We start from the raw sequence: 15347 nt of genomic DNA on the forward strand, positions 1-15347 counted from the left end.
CAGAAAATTCCCGTGTATCCTCCATGTAGCTTCCTCTATTGAAAACTACTGAAGTAAGGATTCAAATGAATGACTTTGTTCTTTTCGGGGGAAGGGGAAGGCGCTTATGAATTAATTAATGAAATACTATCAAAACGTTGTTTTCAGTAGATTCTTGGAAGAACTCTGTGTGAGATTATACCAGAGTAAAGCATAGAGAATCAGTTGGAAATTATAGCATTAAATTATCATTTCAGGAGACTTTGTGTAATGCTTATCTCGTTATTTTGACCCCTTTCAAGGGGTTTAGTTTTAACCTAGTTGTATAGTTACTGTATTTTTCTTGTCTAAAGTAATTCCCAAAATAGTTATTAGGTGCTAGCCATTTGCCACCAGAAATGACTGCTGCCCATTCCCTTTCCCAGGAAGGAGTCTGGCTGAATGCCTTCTAGAAGAGATGAGAAAAATTCAATATGATAGTTTTTAGATTAATTAGTATTAAATTTATTTATTAACCCCAAGTCTTTTTTACCTTGCAAAATTTAATTTTTGCTTGTGGGGACTAAAATATTAGTTTGTACACAGTCATTCTGACAGTACTATTGAAGAATGATCATTTTATCTAAGTGGTCCTTCAACAAAAATAAATAAATTTTAAAAATATATTTCTCAATAACTTGTATAATATCAATTATCTTTTAGCCTTGTCAAAGAATTCATCAACTGATTATATTTTTTGCTCACTTAATGTTAATTATTTTTTCCAATTTTAACTTTGATTTAAAAACACTAATGGCACATCATCTACTTTGTAGAATGTGTGCTACCTTTGGAAGTGCAAAGCTAAATAAGACAATGATTTTACCAATTAGGAGGCTATAATTTAATCAAATGATTAGACCTATAGGATGTATGTACCATCATTAATGGAAACTACCTTGAAATATGCAAAATAATTGAAAATATTTTTCAAATACTTTCAAATTATGCAAAATCATTGAAAAACAGGAAAATTATACTGCCTTCCTAGGGTAAAAATTGCAAAAACAACACATCAGTAATAAGACCGAGTGTGTTGCAGTTACCCTACCTGAGTCATTCTGGTTAAATTTATTACCATAGATAAAAAAACAAAACAGAAGAATGTAATCAAGGATCATCTAACATGACAACACACATACAAAAAAGGGACACTCACTTTGCAAACTTTGTCAGTGTTAATTCTGTGCTTACTTAGAGGTCTCTATACCCCAGGCCAAAGGTCATTCAAAATAGTGTTACTGCCCTAAAAACGCCCTGTGCTTCACTTATTTGTTAGTTCTTCCTCCCCTGCCCCCAAACACTGACTGTTTACTGTCTCTATAGACTTGCATTTCCCAAAATATCGTATAGTTGGAATCATACAGAATCTAGAATTTTTAGATTGGCTTCTTTCCCTCACCATTAATCATTTAAAATTTATCCATGTATTTTTGTGTCTTGATATTCTTTTTTGTCACTAAATAATATTCCTTTGTATGGATCCCACAGTTTCCTTATTTATTCACCTTTTGAGGTGCCTCTTTGTTGCTTTCAGTTTTTGGCAATTATGTATAAAATTGCTGTAAACATTTGTGTGCAGGTTTTTGTGTGGCCATAAGGTTTTAACTTATTTCAGTAAATTCCAAGGAATGGGTTTGCTAGACCATATGGTAAGACTGTGTTTAGCTTTGAAAGAAACTGCCAGATTGTCTTCCAAAGTAGTGATACGTTCTTGCCAGTAATGGATGAGAATTCCTGTTTATTGAACATCCTTGTCAGAATATGTTATTATCAGTTCAGAACTTTAGCCATTCTAATAGGTGTATGGTGGTAGCTTGTTTTAATTTGCACTTCCCTAATGACATATGATGATGAGCATATTTTCATATGATTATATTCCATCTTTATATCTTCTTTGGTGAGATGTCTGTTCAGATTTTTTGCTCATTTTTAAATTGGGTGGATTGTTTTTCTGTTGTTGACTTTCAAGTTTTCTTTGTATATTTTGGATAGTCTTTTATCAGACACGTATTTTACAAACATTTCTTCCCAATCTGTGGCTTGTCTTTTCATTCTCTTAATACTGTCTTTCACACAGCAGAACTTTTTAATTTTAATGAAGTTTGACGTATTAATTTTTCTTTCATGAATCATGCTTTTCATATTTATCTAAACCCATTAACAAAACCAAGGTCACCTAATTTTTCATCCATGCTATCTTCTCAAAGTTTCACTGTTTATGTTTTAGGACTATGATCTATTTTTATTTTATTTTTGTGAAAAGTGTAATCTCTGTCTAAATTTACCTTGTCACCATGTAGAATTCTAGCTACTCCATCTTCATTTGTTGAAAAGACTGTCCTTTCTCCACTAAATTTTCTTTTCTTCTTTGTCAAAGATCAGTTGAATATATTCGTGAGTACATTTCTGATATATCTATTCTGTTTTATTCATCTTTTGTTTCTATTATTTAGTCAATATCATTATCTCTTGATGAGTGCAGCTTTATAGAAAGTCTTGAAACAGGGTAGTTTCAGTTCTTCAACTTGTTCTTCAGTACTGTGTTGCCTATTCTAGTTTTTGTCCAAATAAAATTTATCAGCATTTTGTCAATATCCACACAATATCTAGCAGATATTTTAATTGAGATGATATTTAATCTATACATGAAAAACAGATGGAGAGAAATGATACTTAACAATGTTTAATTTTCTTACTGTGAATATAAAATATATATTTAGCTCCTTTTGATTTCTTTTATCAGAGGTCATAGTTTTTCTCATATAGATCTGATACATATTTTATTAGATTACTAAATATTTCAACTTTTTGTTTTAATATGAAAGGTTTTGTGTTTTTCCCAGTGCTTTGGGAGGCCAAGGCGGGTGGATCACGAGGTTAGGAGATCGAGACCATCTTGGCTAACACAGTGAAACCCCATCTCTACTAAAAAAAATAAAATAAAATACAAAAAATTAGCCGGATGCAGTGGCAGGCACCTGTAGTCCCAGCTACTCGGGAGGCTGAGGCAGGAAAATGGTGTGAACCCGGGAGGCGGAGTTTGCAGTGAGCCGAGATCACACCACTGCACTCCAGCCTTGGCGACAGAGTGAGACTCCGTCTCAAAAAAATATATATATATTGTGTTTTTAACTTAAAACTGTAATTATTCATGCTGCTATATAAGCAAACAATTGAATTTTTTATATTAACATTAGAAATGGCCACTTTGCTTTAACCACTAATTCATTCCAGGAGATTCTTGACAATTTTTTTTTATGATTTTCTACATAGACAATCATATTATTGGTGAAAAAAAGTTTTATTTCATCTTTCTCAATCTGTATATCTTTTATTTCCTTTTATCTTCTTATTGACTTCTAGGACTTCCAGTATCATGTTGATTATAGTTAATGAAAAAGCATATCCTTAAAACTGAAAAATATCCCAATTCTCATCATTATGATGTTAGCTGAATGTATATTGCATATGTTCTTTAACAATTCTATAAATTCTCCTGTTCCTAGTTACTGAGTGTTTTTGATTGTTTGTTTTATCGTGAATAGGTATTGAATTTTATCAGATTTTTTTTGCATCTATGTATATGATCAGACGATTTTCCACTTTAGTCTGTAAATATGATTAATAATATTTATTGTTTTTAAAATGTTAAACTAATCTTGCATGGATGGAATCAATATATCCCACTTGGTTGTGATATATAATGTTGTTATATTTGATTTGCTAATGATTTGTTGAGAATATTTGTAGGTATGTTCAGAAGAGATACTGTTCTATAGCTTTTCTTCCTTGCAATGCTTCTACCTAGTTTTGGTATAAGGCTAATGCTGGTTTCATAGAGGAGTTGGGAAGTATTCCTTTTACTATCCATATCTGAAAGAAATGGTAGAGAATTGATTTTCACTATTTCCTTAGTGATTTTCTGCTTGTTGAATCTGACAATTACTAATAGAGCAATGTTTTTAAAACTTTATATTTTTTTAAATAAATCAATTTTAAAAATGAAAATAAAAACTGTACTGGTTGCCCTAATGTTTGCAGTGTAGATTTACAATTGATTCAAGTCTACTCTTATGAAAACCATACTGCTTCATGGGTAATGAAGATATCATAAAACACAGTGTCCCAATAGCTCCCTCCTACCACTTATAAAATTGTCACTTATTTTTCTTATCATAACTTGTAATGATGTCACATATTGCTGGTATTTTTATTTGGGAAAAAGCTGTTATCTGTTAGATCAATAAAGAATGGGAAAACAAAAGATTTTATTTTAGCTTCATTTAATGTCTAGTGCAGACACTCACTCACATTATGTAGATCTGAGACTCTGGCTTTTATGATTTCTTTCTCTCTGAAGAATTTTTCAACATTTCTCACAAGGTAAGTCCAATGGTTACAAATTTAATCAATTTTTTATTTGTCTGAGGATGTCTTTATTTCTCCTTCATTTTGAAGGATAATTTTCTAGATACGCAATACACAATTCCAGTTTTGTTTTTATTTGTCATTCAGGACCTTAAATATTTCACTCCATTTTGCTTTCATGATTTCTCAAGAGAATCTGATGTAATTCTTACCTTTGTTTCCCTATAGGTAAGAGATGTTCTTTTCAGCAATATTTTGGTTAAGTGTTATCTGAGTAAGAGTATATTCTGAGGTGGGCTCTAACTAAGCTTAGGTCTATGGTTTTTTAGGTATGACTAATTTAGTTAAATGTAAAATGTCAGTAAGAATAAGAGAATAGAAGGGATAAAGTAAGTAGAAGAACTGCAGTATCTAAATGTTAAAATAAAATGTATGGAAAAATGAAGGGAGATGTTAATGAATATAAAATTTAAAGGACTGGAATCAGAGAAAATAAAAGAAATAGTTAAACTTTTTAATTCACTCTATTTCTGTACTTGTAAGTATAACTCTATACATTGGTTTTTAATGTAGAGTAAGTTTTCAAAACCAAAATATATTTGCTTAAGCCTGAGGGTTTGGGCAGTTTTGTTTTGCCAAGTAGAGGTACCATATTTAAATGGCTCTCTCCATTAATTTTACTATTAGTGACTACTCTGAACTGAATTTTGTCCTCTCAAAATTTATTCATGTTGAAGCCTTAATCCCCCATGTGGCTGTGTTTAGACAGGCCCATAGGAGGCAATTAATGTTAAATGAGGTCATAAGGATAGGGTCCTGATCAGATAGGATTCATGACTTTATTTTAAAAAGAAGAGAAAACAGAGAGATCTCTCTCTGTCTCTCTTTCTAGCTCTCTTTCCCCTGCATACAGGAAAGGAATTGTGATGATACAATGAGAAAGTATCCACCTCCAAGCCAGGAAGAATGCCCTCACCAGACTGAATCCTGCTGGACCTTAAATTTTGACTTTCTGTTTCTAAGAGGGTGAGAAATAAATTTCTGTTGTTTGAGACACACAGTTTATGGACGTTTGTTATGGCAGCCCTAGCAGATTAATACAGTAACAATCCCTCAATAAATACATATAAAATAAGGACACATACAAACTAAAATAGTAATGGTTTCTTAGAAATCTGCTTAATTGAGTATGCCAGCTATGACTGGGTATCGTGTGTTAATATTTTTATCCTCTTAACTAGCTTTTTCTAGGTAAAAGTTAAAATATTGTTCTCCAAAATTTGTACTCTACACTCTGCTAGTGTTAAGTATTATTTCATACTATTTCTATAATGCATAATATGGGCCTTGACTTTAGAATTATGTGTGGTAGAATACCATACGATTGTAAATCAATAGCTGTAGGTTTTAACTCTAGATATGTCATTATTAATTATGTGAGGTTAGACCAACTTTGAAAATTCTACTTTTTAAGTATATATATATATATATATGCTTAAAATCAATAGATTGGCTTTGATATATCAGATCACTTCCAAATCTAAAATTATATAATTATGCGTGTCTCCTTGAACACTTCTAATTAGGAAATCTTCATTATATTTTTGCCAATATAACATTCTGTTCTATTTTTTTTTCAGCTTCCACAGTCAAGTTTCAGTTATATTTTAGCTACACATAGACATTTCACAACATATGGCAATCCAACAGTTGAATGTCACTACTAAGTAATGTTTAAATCATGGAGTGGATTTAATATATGCTCTATATAAAATAGGATTAAAACTTTTTGTGTGTGCTCCTGCCTCTGATCCTGGTTGAATCCCCTTTTCCTTAATCTAACTACATTAAAGTAGTTAGGTTGTAAGTAGTCTGGCTCCTGATTAAAAATCCATGACTGATTTTACAAGCCCAACCACAGGCAATTTACAAAGGCGTTACCTGGCAGGACTCACAGGGGAAAGCTGTCTTTCCCACACCAGACATGTTGCACAGCCAGTGCACTGCATTCTTTGGAAGGAGTTATAGTCAAGGACTCAGACAATCTGACAGGTCATGATTTTCCCATAGCTGTATTCCTAGCCTATTAGTTTTCATTTCCAGCTCTCTTTATTTGAGATTTGGCAGAGGTCTTCTTCAGGCTTCTGTACTGAAGCCTTCTTACAGGGTAGGAGGGTGTAGGTAGAAGGGAAAACCTAAAAGATGTTTCTTCCGACTCTGACATTTTCATTTCTAGCACTCCACTACCCAGTACTTTTCCACTCCATGACCACTCATAATCCACCAAGGTCCACACAACTGCCTGAGCCTTTTTTTTTTTTTTAATTTCAGGGTGAGGGTTCTTCCTCAATGAGATAACCTCTATATCTCTGTTAATCCACCTGACCCTCCACTGGTATGTTTTTCTATGGAGGAACATGGAACAGGGAGTCAGCACCTTTTCCTGCTTTAAAATATGCTTAGATCATTCCAGTAAGTGATTAAAGGCTAAGTTCTTTATTTTTATTATTATTATTTTTTTGGTGTTGCTTTAATTGGCTACTCTGACACCAGACAGCTCAGCACTTCTGGCACGCTTTTTTTTTTTTTTTTTTCCTTCTCAGTCTCTCTCCCCCATTTCCAGCTCGGCTGAGCCCTTGACAGCCTCAGAAGAAGAGTCCATGGTATATCCAAAACCTGTATTTTCTTTTTAGGCAAATGTAGATAAGAAAGCTCTAATTATGCTTAGAATAATCTCCTGCTGTTTTGTTTTCTTTTATTTTCTCACAGATTCAACATTTTTATTTCTAACTCTTGTGTTTGAGGTTAGAGCACTATTGAAATAGTGGGAAAGGGATTTGTCTGATGTTTTTCTCATGGTTACACTGGATTTTTGGGTTTGGAGAGGAAGACCACAAAGGTGAAGTGTCATTTTCAATGCCACAGATAAAGAATAGGTGCTATTATTTTGACTTATCACTGATGCTGTGACATATTAATCATTGTTCTTTTAAATTCTCTGTCTGATATTTCCAACACCTGTGTCATATCTAAATGTGTTTCAGATGATAGTTTTGCCTCTTCAGACATTTTTTTTTCTCTTGCCTTTTGAAATGCCTTGTAATTTTTTTGTGAGAAATCTAACATGTTGTATAGGGTAATATTTATTGAGATAAATAGGCTGAAACCTCTAAAGAGCAAGATTTTATATGATTCTTTCTAGAAGTTGAAAGGTGTTTAAAGTTTATTGTCATTATAGGCACCAGAAGTTTGAATTGTTTTGGTGACTTAGGGAGACATTATAGAACTATCTATATAAATTTTATTTTATTTAGTGGGCCTGTCTTCTGGGGCTGTGCCCTTCAGAAGTATTTTGTCCCTTTTTCCCCCCTTCCTGCCCCCTAGTCTCTTCTTGGGTAATACTGTTTGCAGACTCTTTCTTCAAAGCCCTCTTCCCTGTTGACTGTGGCTTGTATTTATTTATATTTTTCTTAGCTGAGACAGGAAGGCTAGAGATAACTGGTTTGGTGTGGAAGTTTGTTACTCTACTAGGTTAAAGTTTTCAGATTCCACTGTGGTGAAGTACTTTCTCCTGGAAGTCAGGCTTTTGTTAGGGTGAAGAGTCTGGGTAGGTTTCATAATGGCTGCTTTTTTTCTTTTTCTTGGTGATTCTACCTGGGGAGCTTTCTCTGATCCCCTTGAAAACCTGGTCAGATACATGAAAAAAAAAATCTGCAAGTATGTAGGAAATCACCAGGAATACAGATCCCACGAGTTTTTCAGTCTCATGTTAGTCTGCATTCAGCTTCCAGTAACTTGTCAATATACTGCTAATATTCCTACCAGTTTATGGCAAATGGTGGCTTCTGTGCCATATAAGAAGATCTCAGCTGTGTCTGTCTGGATAGATCCAACTCTCAAGATTTGGGGTTAGTGATTTACTCTGCAATCTCATTCTCTTATGCATCGAATAAGGTTTGTTGATATTTAGTTTGTCATGTGGCCACTACTGATAGCAATATTTATTCTGAAAGTCAGTCTATTTCTTATTGTAAGGTCAGGACTAACTTCTAAGCACTTTGCAAGTCACTGCTGAAATCAAAGGCAGCATGTCCTGTTTTTTAATCCAAATACATCTTGATTTTATGTATTTTATCTCTATATTTACAATCAATTTTCTGTCCCAAACAACATCTTTCATCATGGTACAATGCATCCTCTACTAGGTATCTTTATGCTCTTTATTCCATTCTCCAGGTAAGAAGTAGATTGATATTTCAAATAATATCAGTTCACTGTTAGCACTCTCAAATTATTTCACATTGAATTCTAAAATCTCTTGCCCTGATAGACAATCCTATCTGATCCCTATATAGTTCATATACCACCAGTTGCCGTTTATTCCCAACCCAGTTTTTAAACCTCTGCTCTTACTCCTTTTGACATGGCTGTTTTACTCTTTTCATGTAAGTCTCTGCTTAAATCTAGTTTCTTAAACAGAGCTTCTTTAAGTACTTGAAACAAGAACCCCTGTATCCTAGAAATCAAACATGTTTAGCCTGTATAATATTTATTTATTTATCATTTACTCTTCCTCTAAAGGGGAGAGTACAGTGACAAAAAAGGTATCTTTCTGGCTTGTTCAGCATCATATTCCTAAACTTAAAACAGCAAATACAAAGTAGGTGATGAATAAATATATCATTGATGAATGAATTGTGTGCATCTTCCTAACATTTTTTAAAATTGCATATTTTAATCCCTTCTCCCTAATACACTGAGTTTGATCCACTCAATTTTCTTTCCTTTAAGGCAAAGCTCTTTCATGCCTTTGGATGTCTTATTTCTCCTTGTTCTTGTTACTCCATCACAACATACATATATATTTTTAACTAGACTAGTTCTTTTTGATGTCCTATGATTTAACTTTGAGGGATTATTTCTTTCTCATATAAAACTCCTGACAGGGGGTCCTGGGGGAACTTAGTAGCTTCACAGTCATCCCTGACCTAACCCTTTTCCTCTTTATCTTCTTTTTCAACATATGGCTCCCATTTCATGTTTCAAGATGATTGCTTCAGATCTAACATCACAATCACATGGGAGGTAGAAGATAAAGGAGAGAAACTTGTCTTTCTCTTCCTCTGCTAGAAGTTGGTCAAGTTGGCCACTATGAATGTCAAAGAAAATATATAAAGTCAGTCTTTATTCTGAGTGCTCACATGTTCATCTAATCTCTAGGAGTTCTACTGCAAAGAAGGAAATGGAAATATATTTGTGAAATATCAAGTAATCTCTGCCATTCTATTTAACATATATTCTTTTTATTATTCTCCATTTTAGTATTATATTTTAATATCAACACTTTTGCACAAGTTTTGAACATGATTTTTCATTTTTTGTGTGTATTTCAGCTTTCTTCTGCTCTATGATAAGCCTTATTATGTCATTGAAAATCTGTTCTTTTCATCATATTTTCAACATTGCCTCACATGATATCTAGGATAAAGTAGGCAGTTTTTAAATATTTATTGAATAGAAACAATGGGAAGAGATCTAGTTATTTATTTTATAATACATTTAATTTTATAGTCTGTATTAGTCTGTTTTCATGCTGCTGATAAAGACATACTGGAGACTTGGCAATTTACAAAAGAAAGAGGTTTAATGGAATTACCATTTAATGGACCTACAGCCCTGGAGAGGGATCAAAATCATGGGGGAAGGTGAAAGGCACGTCTCACATGATGGCAGACAAGACAAGAGAGTTTGCATAGGGAAACTTTGTTTTATAGAACCATCAGATCTCATGGGACTTATATCACAAGAACAGCATGGGAAAGACCTGGCCCCGTAATTCAGTTACTTCCTACCAGGTCCTTCCCACAACATGTGGAAATTCAAGATGAGATTTGGGTGGGGACACAGCCAAACCATCTTATACCACCCCTGACCCCTCCATTTCATATCCTCACATTTCAAAACCAATCATGCCTTCCCAACAGTCCCCCAAAGTCTTAACTCATTTCAGCATTAACTCAAAAGTCCATAATCCAAAGTCTCATCTGACACAAGGAAAGTCCCTTCTGCCTATGAGGCTGCAAAATCAAAAGCAAGTTAGTTACTTCCTACATACAATGAAGGTACAGGCATTGGGTAAATACAGTCATTCCAAATGAGAAAAATTGGCCAAAACAAAGGGGCTACAAGCCACATACAAGTCTGAAATCCAATGGCGTAGTCAAATCTTAAAGCTTCAAAATCATGTCCTTGATTCCATGTCTCACATCTAGGTCATGCTGATGCAAGAGATAGCGCCCATGGCCTTGGGCAGCTTCCCCTTTAGCTATGCAGGGTATAGCCCCCTTCATGGCTATTTCATGGGTTGGCATGGTATGGCTTTTCCAGTCAAATGGTGCAACTTGTCAGTGTATCTACCATTCTGGGGTCTGGAGGGCAGCTGCCCTCTTTCCACAGCTCCAGTAGGTGGCGCCCCACTAGGGACTCTCTGTGGGGGCTCTGAGCCCACATTTCTCTTTTGCACTGCCCTAGCAGATGTTCTCCATGAGGGTTCCACCCCTGCAGCAAAATTCTTCCTGGACATCCAGGCATTTCCATACATCCTCTGAAATGTAGACAGAAGTTTCCAAACCACAGTTCTTGACTTTGGTTTACTTGCAGGCTCAACACCACATGGAAGCTGCCAAGGCTTTTGGATTGCACTGCACCCTCTGAAGCCATGGCCCAAGCTCTATGCTGGACCCTTTCAGCCATGGCTGGAGTGGCTGGGACACAGCTAGGCTGTGCACAGTACAGGGACCCTGAGCCCAGCCCACGAAACCACTTTTTACGCCTAGGCCTCTGAGCTTGTGATGGGAGGGGCTGCCCTGAAGACATCTGACATGTCCTAGAGACATTGTCTTCATAGTCTTGGGGATTACCATTCGGCTCCTCATTATTTATGCAGATTTCTGTGGTCACCTTGAATTTTTCTTCAGAAATAGGATTTTCTTTTTTATCACATTGTCAGGCTGCAATTTTTCCAGACTTTTATGCCGTTTCCCTTTTAAAACTGAATGGTTTAACAGCATCCAAGTCACATCATGAATGCTTTTTTGCTTAGAAATTTATTCTGTCAGATACCCTAAATCATCTCTCTCTAGTTCAAAGTTCCACAAATCTTTAGGGCAGTGGCAAAATGCCACCAGTCTCTTTGCCAAAACATAACAGGAGTCACCTTTGCTCCAGTTCCCAACTAGTTCCTCATCTCCATCTGAGACCATCTCTGCCCGAACCTTATTGTTCATATCACTATCAGGATTTTTGTCAAAGCCATTCAATTGGTCTCCAGTAATTTCCAAACTCTCCCACATTTTATTATCTTCTTCTGAGCCATGCTAACTGTTCCAACCACTGCCTGTTACCCAGTTCCAAAGCTGTTTCCACATTTTCAGGTATCTTTTCAGCACTACCCCACTCTACTGGTAAAAATTTACTGTATTCATCCATTTTCATGCTGCTGATAAAGATATACCAGAGACTGGGCAATTTATGAAAGAAAGAGGTTTAATGGATTTACAGTTCAACGTCTCTGTGGAGGACTCACAATCATGGCAGAAAGTGGAAGGCAAGTCTCACATGGTAGCAGATAAGAGAAGAGAGCTTGGGCAGGGAAACTCCCCCTTATAGGACCATCAGATCTCATGAGACTTATTCACTATCATGAGAACAGCACGGGAAAGACCTGCCTCCATAATTCAATTACCTCCCACCAGTTCCCTCCCACAACATGTGGGAGTTGAAGACGAGATTTGGGTAGGGACACAGCCAAACCATATCATACTCTAACATTTGTTTTCAATTTCTTCGTATTACTATTTCTATAATCTTTTATATTATTCCTATTGAAATAATAAAATTTATATAGCATCCTATAAGGAAAAAGCTATATTTTATGAAAAATATTATTTTAAGTACTATAATACTAGATAATGTAAATGACAATGTAAAAGTTTATTTTAATTTACTATGTAACATTTATTACATCACCTATAACACATTTATAACTTTTTAATTAATTAATTTTTTATCTTACATAAAACATTTATTTATTTATTTTTATTTCAACTTTTACTTTAGATATGGGGAAAAATGTGCATGTTTTTACATAGGAATATTCTGTGATTCTGAAGGTTGGAGTATGGATCCCTTCACCCAGGTAATGAGCATTGTGTCTTATAAGTAGTTTCTTAATCAATACCCCATCCTTTAGTAGTTCACAGTGTCTACTCATCCCATATTTTTGTCCATGTGTGCTCAGTGTTTAACTCCCACTTACAAGTGAGAAGATGCAGTATTTGGTTTTCTGTTCCTGTGTTAATTCGCTTTGGATTATGGCCTCCACCTCCATCCATTTTGCTGCAAATGACATGATTTTATTCTTTTTTTAATGACTGTGTAGTATTTCGTCGTGCATATGTACCACATTTTCTTTATCCAATCTACCATAGATGGACTCCTAGGTTGATTCCATGTGTTTGCTATTGTGAGTAGTACAGCGTTGAACATATGAGTGCAGGTGTCTTTTTGGCAGAATTATTTATTTTCTTTGAGTACATTCCCAGCTCTGTTTTAAGTTCTTTGAGAAATCTCTAGGCTGCCTTCCACAGTGGCTGGACTAATTTACATGCCCACCAATAATTTATAAGCTTTCCCTTTTCTCCACTGCCTCAGTAATATCTGTTGTTTTTCAACTTTTTAATAGCTATTCTGACTGGTGTGACATTATATCTTACTGTGGTATTAATTTGCATTTCTCTTATTATGAATGATGCTGAGCATTGTTTCATTTTTTTCATGTTTGTTGGCCACTTGTATGTCTTCTTTTGAGAGGTGTCTGTTCATATTCTTTGACCATTTTAAAAATTGATTTATTTGGTTTTTGCTTGTTGATTTGTTTAACTTCTCTATATATTCTCAATATTAGGTCTTTATCATATGCATAGTTTGCTAATATCTTCTCCCATCCTGTAGGTTGTGTGTTTACTCTGTTGTAGGTTTCTTTTGCTGTGCAGAAGCTCTTCAGTTTAATTAAGTCCCACTTGTTTGTTTTTGCTTTCATTGAAGTTTACTTTGGGGACTTAGCCAAAAATTCTTTGCAAGGAGAAATGTTGAGAAGAGTATTTCCTAGGTTGTCTTCAAGGATTTTTTATAGTTTAAGGTCTTATATTTAAACCATTAATCCATTTTGAGTTAAGTTTCATATATGGTGAAAGGCAAGGGTCCAATTTCATTCTTCTGCTAGTCAGTTATTTCAGCAACATTTATTGAACAGAGTGTCTTCTCCCCATTGCTTGTTCTTGTGAACCTTGTTGAAGAGCAGATGGTTGTAGTTTATTTTGTAATTGACAAATGACCTTGTATGTTTCCATCATGTACATCATGATGTTTTAAGGTATATATAAGTTGTGAAATGGTTAAATCTAGTTAATTCACAAAAGCTTTACCTCACATAGTTATTATTTTTGGGCTAAGAGCCTTAACATCCATTATCTTTATATTTTCAAGAATAAAATATATACAGATAAAGAAAACATCTTTAAAATGAAACAATTTTGTTTACTAGCATATTATATAAAAATGTGGGATCTCTGAAAATATCAAATAGCATTCTAGTTTAAATTGTTGCACTTACATTCTATGCAAATAAACTTTTAAATTATATTAATTTCTTGGCTATATAAGTACAGGCATGTTTGCTTTGTTCATTGATATTAAGTTCCTAGAACAGTTGACACATTTTGGATACAAATTGCAGATAATACAGGAAGTAAAAAGAACAATGGTTTTTATAAATCATCTATTTCTTATGTAACAGGCAACTTAATAAGCAGTTAATATGTATTATTTTATTTAATGTATAAAGCTTTAAATATACTTATACAAATTTGAAGAACTCAGGGCACCCTATTCCTCTGCTCACAGATATCTATTTTAAAGTCGACATGAGTAAGTGATAAATTCATCAATATAAAATAAATGTAAAAATATTTCAAAGTGATTCATTTGTACCAGACAATTTAAAAAGAGGGGATAAAATAGTATCAATGGGGAAGGGCATGGTGGATCAAACCTGTAATCCCACAACTTTGGGAGGCCGAGGCAGGCAGGTCATGAGGTCAAGAGATTGAGACCATCCTGGCCAACATGGTGAAGCCCTGTCTCTACTAAAAATACAAAAATTAGCCGGGCATGGTGGTGGGCACCTGTAGTCCCAGCTACTCAGGAGGCTGAGTCAGGAGAATTGCTTGAACCAGGGAGGCGCAGGTTGCAATGAACCGAGATCACGCCACTGTACTCCAGCCTGGCAACAGAGCGAGGCTCCATTTAAAAAAAAAGAAAAAAAAAAGTATAACTTGTACAGTGCATACTGTTGATTATAGGGACATCACTGATGTTACAAAAAAATATGGTTGCCATCTCTGCTATTCAACATTATTTTAATAGTATATACCACAGTACAATGAGATAAGAAAAATAAATTACAAATCTATATATCACATGAATATATATATCATATTTAAGAATGTCTACCATATAGTAAGTACAGCAAGATATTCCAAGTGGCAACACTACTGATGATAACTGAAACATTATTTCATGAGTTTAGTAAGGTGCCTGATTTGAAGATACAAGTTAATAACTTCATAAATGAACAGATAAGCACAACACATAAATGGCTCTGCCCTCATAAAATTTACATTCTCACGTGTTCGTATGTTGCGGTGGTATAGACATAAATATAATAAATGAATGTTTCGGATTGTATTTTCTGAAGACAGCTCGCCAGTGTCTCCCGTGCCCGTGTGCTATTGTGTAACGTCATCTGACATTCCTTCAGTGAAGAAGTGGGGCCCAGGACCTCTCTGCTTGAATGTGGGCAAAGTTGTAACTCCTTTGTAGTCAAAAACATGTAATGT

This window comes from Pan troglodytes, chromosome 1, assembly GCF_028858775.2.
Source record: "Pan troglodytes isolate AG18354 chromosome 1, NHGRI_mPanTro3-v2.0_pri, whole genome shotgun sequence".
Taxonomy (NCBI): domain Eukaryota; kingdom Metazoa; phylum Chordata; class Mammalia; order Primates; family Hominidae; genus Pan; species Pan troglodytes.